General features: G+C 48.5%; 1 non-coding gene across 1 annotated transcript; it reads right to left on the bottom strand.

Annotated features, from left to right (window-relative positions):
• Nucleotides 1–5344: 5344 nt before the first annotated feature.
• On the bottom strand, nucleotides 5345–5530 carry LOC148431163 (U2 spliceosomal RNA). The gene has a single exon (XR_015877252.1). It is a non-coding gene; the product is annotated as a U2 spliceosomal RNA (small nuclear RNA).
• Between the last annotated feature and the right edge of the window lie 1353 nt (nucleotides 5531–6883).

Here is a 6883-nt window from a genome sequence, read left to right as displayed (position 1 = left end):
GACCAGCCAAACCGCACAGCAGAGGCCGTGACCAAGTAGCCGCTCGGCAAAGTGACTCCATGGAAACCCTGTGAGCAGCCGCCCATGAGGAACCCACAGAGCAAATGGAATGCGCTGTAATAGAAGGTGGAGGCTCCTCAGATGAGGCCATATACGCCTGTCTGATGGTCAGATGAATCCAGCGGGCCAGTGACTGTTTAGAAGCTAGCCAACCAGGACGAGCAGCATCATACAAAACAAATAGAGTGTGTTTTACGTATGGCTGCAGTCCTCTCCACATAAATATGAAGAGCCCTAACCACATCCAAGGATTTTGAAGGCGAATACTGTGGAAGAACCAGTACCACAATAGGTTGATTGATGTGGAAATCCAAAACCACCTTTGGAAGAAAGTCTATTCTAGTACGGAGTTCCACTCTATCCTAATGAAATACCAAGTATGGAGGACGACAGGCTAGAACTCCCAGCTCTGACGCCAGTGCGAGAAGTGTTACCTTCCACGAAAGGTATTTTAACTCCACCGACACCAAAGGTTCGAACAGAGGAGTCTGCAAAAAGGAAAGTATGAGATCCAAATCCCATGGAGCCGTAGGAGGAACAAAAGGGAGGTTGTAACCAAATCACACCTTGTAGAAAAGTCAGTACCTCCGGTATCAAGGCCAACTTCTTCTGAAAGAAAGGTATCCATGATCATTCCCAGAAATTGTACCCTCTGCGTAGGATGCAGATGAGATTTGGTAAAATTCAGGATCCACCCATGACGAATGAGAAGGTTGTGAGTCTCTGTGATGCTCTGCAATACTTGGTCCCTGGAATGGGCCTGTCACAACCGGGCACTAGGACTACCTCTGAAGAGGTAAAGAACCGGGGGGGGTTTAGGATAGTTGTAGGGAAATGACAGGGGTGACAGACTAAGTCTCCCTATTGTGGCCAAACCCAGGTTTGGCTAGACCTGCCCAGAAGCGCGGAGTCTAACCCATTTGGTGATTTTCTCCAGTGACCCCTCCAATTGGGATTTGGTTTTCACTGCACCAAGTGAGCAGGTCGCGGCCCTCTGGACAGGTACCTGGGAGTGACAGAAGACTAGAATAATATACCAAACACAACTAACACAGGGAACACTGGAAGCAACACAGAGGATTGGCTTGTACTGAGACACAGGGACTGAATACACTGGGATGCTCCGGAAAGGTACTGGATGTGCAGGGATGGAGTAAAGCTGGCCACACATCTAAAGATTATCTGTCCAACCAGCAAACTAGTTGATTGGTTGGAATGAAAATCTGGTAACGTATGGGAGTAACTGATGATCAGTAATTTGCTCCTAAATGCCAGAAAGATGAAAATGACGTCAGACAAGTTTGTTAAATGTTTGATCTAAACAATTTGTTCAAATAACAGTTTTTGTCCATTTTCCGGCATTTGGAAGCAAAATGCTGATTGGCATTTACTTTCATACTTTACCAGACTTTCATTCCAACCAACTAGTTGGCTGGTTGGACAGATACTCTTTAGATGTGAATGACACTTGGGACGCACTGCAGGTATAAACAGAAGTTGTACTGAGGCACAGAGATAAAGTACACAATGGTGCGTACTTTATCTCTGATAGAGCCAAAAGCACTCCTGGGCTTGCGGCAACGAGACCCTACCGCAGGGTCTCGTCGCAAGCCCGATTATCGCGATGGTCTTGACCATCGCGATCATTTTGGCCGCTCGCTATAGCTGTGGGTGGACAGCAATACGAGTGGCCAGGAGGCCGCTCCAAAAAGGAGCAGGGACGGCCATGATTCAGAGCGAGCGCTCTGTCAGAGCGTCCGGCTCTGAATCAGGGCCTCTATCCCCTTGGATACTGGCTCAGACTCCTCCTGAAGTTCCTTAGGAGAATTTGGAGCATATCCTCCTCCTCCGACTGGAGGACTGAGGGTAACAGTCTTTTTTGAGACCTGAGGACAGGATCCCTTAGTGGTACAGGAGTCATAGCTTTTGAAATCCCCTCCATGTATACAGCTAAGGACCTCGCCCATGCTGGTTCCTCTAGAGCCGCTGATCTGGAAGCCTCTCTTTCTTTCCGAGAAGCCTCCAGCTCAGCAGAGAGGACATAACAGATGTAGCCTGCGTCCAAGACATTGGTTCTGACATCCCTGCAGATTGTTCAGTATTGCAATTGTCACACAATCGGGAGTTAGATGAGTGCCCTTGTGTAAACTTAACTGCACACTTTTTGCAGGTAAATAACTTTTGAGATGCTTTTGATCTGCCAGTCATACTACATGCAGACCCCACACAAACACAAGTGTAGTGAAAAGGGTCAGAAGAAACTAGGATAGAGACAGGAAAGAGCCACGCTTGTCCTAATAGCGCTCCTAGCAGTGCCAGAAATTGCTAGGCATAGAAGGAAATAACCATTGATATTAAGTAGTTGCTATGCCTTAATTGCTCTCCTGACCAGCCTAAACCCCACTGTTTACTTACAGTCCAGGTTAGGCTCCCAGTTACATTCAGCAGTGTATTCCTGATATGCAGCAAACGCTGATTCTCCCTATAATGGCCGCCAGCACACTTTCAGAGAAGCGCTGAGGCCGCTGGAAGGAACTGTGCTCCGGAGCTAAGCTCTGCCCCCTGCTATGGCACCTATTTTAAATATATATGTGCTATACACTAGGCTGCCTCGCTAATCGGGGCAGCTTTGCTGCTTATACACCGCGTATAAACCTGGCAACCGCGCTAGTCGGGGAGCCAGGTAATACTCATAGAGCAGGTTGCTTCCGGCGGTGGTAGTGACTGCTGTGAGTCCGCTATGCATGCTGCAAGCAGAGGCATGCCGCACCCCCTATATGGAGACGGAGGTCTCTGTAGTCAGGGACCTCAGGCGAAGTGCATGCACTTGCAAGCGGGTCCCCCTGGCAGCGCCCGCGATGCAGACAGGCAGTGCAGCTACTGCCTGTCTGTCCTCAATGTTTCTTCAGCGCAGTCGTGCTCTTGTTAAACTAAACCCTGAGGAGGAGTGTAATACACATCCAGCTCCCCTCGGGCACAAACTAAGACTGGGCTTGTAGGGGATTATAGAGGGTGAGGAACTAGACAATTACAAAAATATAAAGTGCCAGCTTCCACTCACCATCATCTATACCCCACTGTCTTGAAGCCTCCAGTGTCCCCTAGTGGATGAAGGAGAAATCCCCCGGCTCCACCACCAGAATGGTGGAACGCAGGGTCTCTATATGGAACCGCAAGTAATGGTTGAGAGACTTTAGGTTGAGTATTAGTTAAAAGGAACCGTTTGGATTCTGAAAAAAGAAGAGATTGGCATAGATTCCCACGCCTTTCTGAGCCTGGGGTATTGGATCAATTACCCTGGAGGCCAGAAGGGAGTGAATGGACTCCTGCAGTGCTTTTGCTTTTCCTAGATCCACTGCAAGGCCTGTGAAAAAGAATTGGGCCGAAGGACGCTATCGTAAGGTTAGAGTGTTGTTGTGAGGAACCACACCACGTACCCAGGCATCAGTCGTAGTCGCCATCCAGGTCTTAGAGAAAAGCAGAAGCTGGTCCCCCAACTGGATGCCCTCCCCGTCAGGCTTGGTTGTTGGGTGTCTGGAAGCCCATGGTTGTTTGCCTAGGGGCTTGGAGGAAGAACCCTGGAACCTGGAGAAAGACTGGCCCATGGCTTTTCCTTGCGGACGAAAAAAAGCAAAAATTAGACGCTCGTAACCAAGGGGCCATCGAAGGTAGAAACACTGTCTTGGATGCCGCCACCGTGGCTATAGTCTTGTCCAATTCAGGAACAAAGAGAATATCCCCCGAGAAAGGAAGAGCCATGTGTCAGCACACCAGGAATGAAACGCTCTCCTAGTAGCAGAGACGGAGGAGGCAGAGATCTTGGAGGTTAGAAATCCAGTGTCAAGGGCCACCTCGCCCAAATAGGAAGCCACCTCCCTGATATGCGCCACTAGGGATAATTGGTGTCTGTGGTTACCAGAGGACAAGCCCTCTTCCAGGGCATCCAATTGCCAATGGCCTTAGCCACCCAAGCAGATGTAAGAGCCAGATGTGCGATAGCACCTGCATGGGAATAAATAACCCTAAGGCTGCGTACACACAGATATATCTACCCAATCTGTCTGGTGGGAAGGAAAATCTGGTTCATCTTTCAGTATTTGGGAGCAAATTTCTATTTGCTAACATACATTAACAGATTATCCATCCTACCAGACAAATTGGACAGATATATCTATAGGTGTGTACGCAGCCTAAGGGAGGCTTCCAACTTCCTGTCAGATCTTTAAGGTAAGCCGTATTAGGGATAGGAAGGGTAGAGTTTTAACTAGGAGGGCAATATGCGCGTCGACTGCACATTCCTCAGGAGGGAGCAGAAAAGCACTCTGAAACCTGAAAGTGTCTGCGAGGAATGGTCCAAGCCTCCGCCAAGAGGTTCTCAAGCTGCGCTGACTTATGGAATTTTACCAAAACCAGTTTCTGGGGCAGATTCCTCATCCTTGATTGAAAGGACCAATTTAACCTCTTAAATAAGACCGCTACATCTACTTGAGATGAGGATTCCTCCTGGACAGAGGTGGTCTCCACATCTAAAGTAATGGACCCAATCTCCCCAAGGTGTGAGGAAAGCTGTCCCGCCTGATCTGTGCTTGGAAGCACGGTCCTTATCTGCTAGTATGAGACCGACATCTGCACTAACCCTAAACTGACTGGGAGAAGGAATTTATCCATGGGGGTTACAAAGCGGGTGGCTGAAGATTAGACTGCAATACCGCAGCAGGCTGGGTGCCCATAGTATGGGGGGAGGTGAGTGGGTTGCCAAAACGATCAACCAACTGTAACATTACCTACGACAGAGAGGCAGCCCAAGCAGACTCCTAGTGGGACCTCTTACTGCGTATCTGTACCGATACAGAGATTGTCTTGGACTGTATCCTGCGGGAAAAGACCAACAGAACAAGCCCTACATGTATGCAACACAGGACCTCCCCCTCCCTGGTCACTCTGCTCTTATCAGACATGCAACAGAATCAGAGGCAATCCCCTCACACAAAGCTGTAGTAACAGATGTGTGCAATGAAGGGAAAGTTTGAAGTCAAAAAGTGGTTCTGGCGCTTCCTTTGAACTATTCGTGGTTATAGCTTTCCAATATTTGGCCAAGAAGTACAATCCGGTGAAAAAATTCGACTGTAAAGACGGAACAGAAAGGACCAGCATCGCTGAAGCGTGACGGAAAATCAAACGGAGCCAACTGGCAAAGTCCCATGTGGAATCCACCCAGTCCCATTTACCAAAACCGTAGAGGACAAAGAGGGGGTTAGTCCCACGGAGAACCAGAGTCCGGAAGGCCGGCTACCTTTCCTGGAAGTACTGCAATACCAGTTCAATGCGTGGGGTGGACAAAGCAAAGTCTTCTTCCATCTCCCTGTTCTAAAAATCTATTTAATATATGGCCACCAGTTAGGGAGCGTATCAGGTATTACACTGATAACAGATACTACACTTGATCTTAGCCAAAAGGCCGAGAAGCGATAGAAAGAGGGACTACCATAGGGAGGCAGCCTAAGGAAATTCAAAGAAAAGCCTGATCAGTGAATAAACTCCAAAGGGGAGGAACAGGACAATGCACCGGGAGCAGGAAAGCGTTAATCCATGTGAGCCAACGAAAATCAGCAAAGCCGGAGCTGTGCTGAGAACCATTCGGCCAAAAGCTGTGGCAGCGAAGGTGTCAAATTAACAGAACCGGAATAAAGCATGGGCGGAGGACCATAGGGCCTCTCCATGAAGCTGCTCAGCAGAGGCACCACTGGTGAGCCACCCAAGCAACACAATCTGGTGCAAAAAAATCAGACTGTAAAGTTGGAATAGAAAGGACCGCCATCGCAGCAGCGTAACAGATCATCAAGCAAAGCCAACTGGATTAGTCCCGTGTGGAATCCGGCCAGTCCCATTGACGAAAATCGTATAGGACTCAAGTGGCGCCATCCCAATGAGAACTCAAGTCCGAACCCATAAGATCCGGAGGGCCAGCCCAAACCAGAGAGGCTTCCTTTGTAGAAAAATAAGTGCCTGAACACAGGAACCAAACAAACAAACAGTCCAAGTGATGAGGAACAGAGGAAGAACCGAAAGAAGGTAGCCTAAGCAAATTCAAAGGACAGTCCAGTCCCAGTGAAACAACCCCAAAAAGGAGGGACAGGACAACACACACTCATCGGGAGCATGAAAGTGGTCATCCATGTAAGCCAACTAATGCCAGCCAAGCCCGACGACTGAAGAGCTCGAAGCACCAAAGGCAAAGTCCAAGAAACAACAGCGTCCGAGGAGGAAAGATCATACATCGGGCATCAAAGCAAACTGCTTCTGAAGATGACAGTGTGGGAACCTGCAACTTCCAAAAAGAGGCGGAGGGACAAATCCAGCCCCACCAGTGGAAGGGAGAGGACCCAAGAGAGGGATATCCGCTGGGAATAAAATTCCAGGTGGAACCCCAAGTGAAGTAAATCCGCCAAAGCAGTGACAGCCATGCAGAGGAGAACTTACAGGCATACAGTATAGTAAGAATGACCAACCTGGAGAACCCAGAAGTTCTCTAGACTGAGTCATGAGCAACAAGATGGGACAGATTCGGATAGAAGCATTTAGGAGCAATTTGCTGATTATTAGTTACTCCCATACCTTACCAGATTTTCATTCCAACCAATCAAGTAGTTGGATGGTTAGATGTGTACCCAGCTTAAGTTGCTGTTCTGCCTTGGTTTTGAGAAGGCCGAACGCCAGCTACTTGGTCTTAGCTTGCCTTGTTCAGGAAAATAACGGTAACTTCTACAGAATTTCCTTTATCTGATCAGCTAGTAGAGAACATGGAAGTGGCTTGAAATACCAG

This window comes from Taudactylus pleione, unplaced genomic scaffold (genome assembly GCF_031769625.1).
Source record: "Taudactylus pleione unplaced genomic scaffold, aTauple2 ptg002745l, whole genome shotgun sequence".
Classification (NCBI taxonomy): domain Eukaryota; kingdom Metazoa; phylum Chordata; class Amphibia; order Anura; family Myobatrachidae; genus Taudactylus; species Taudactylus pleione.
This window is presented reverse-complemented; position numbering and strand designations above follow the sequence as displayed.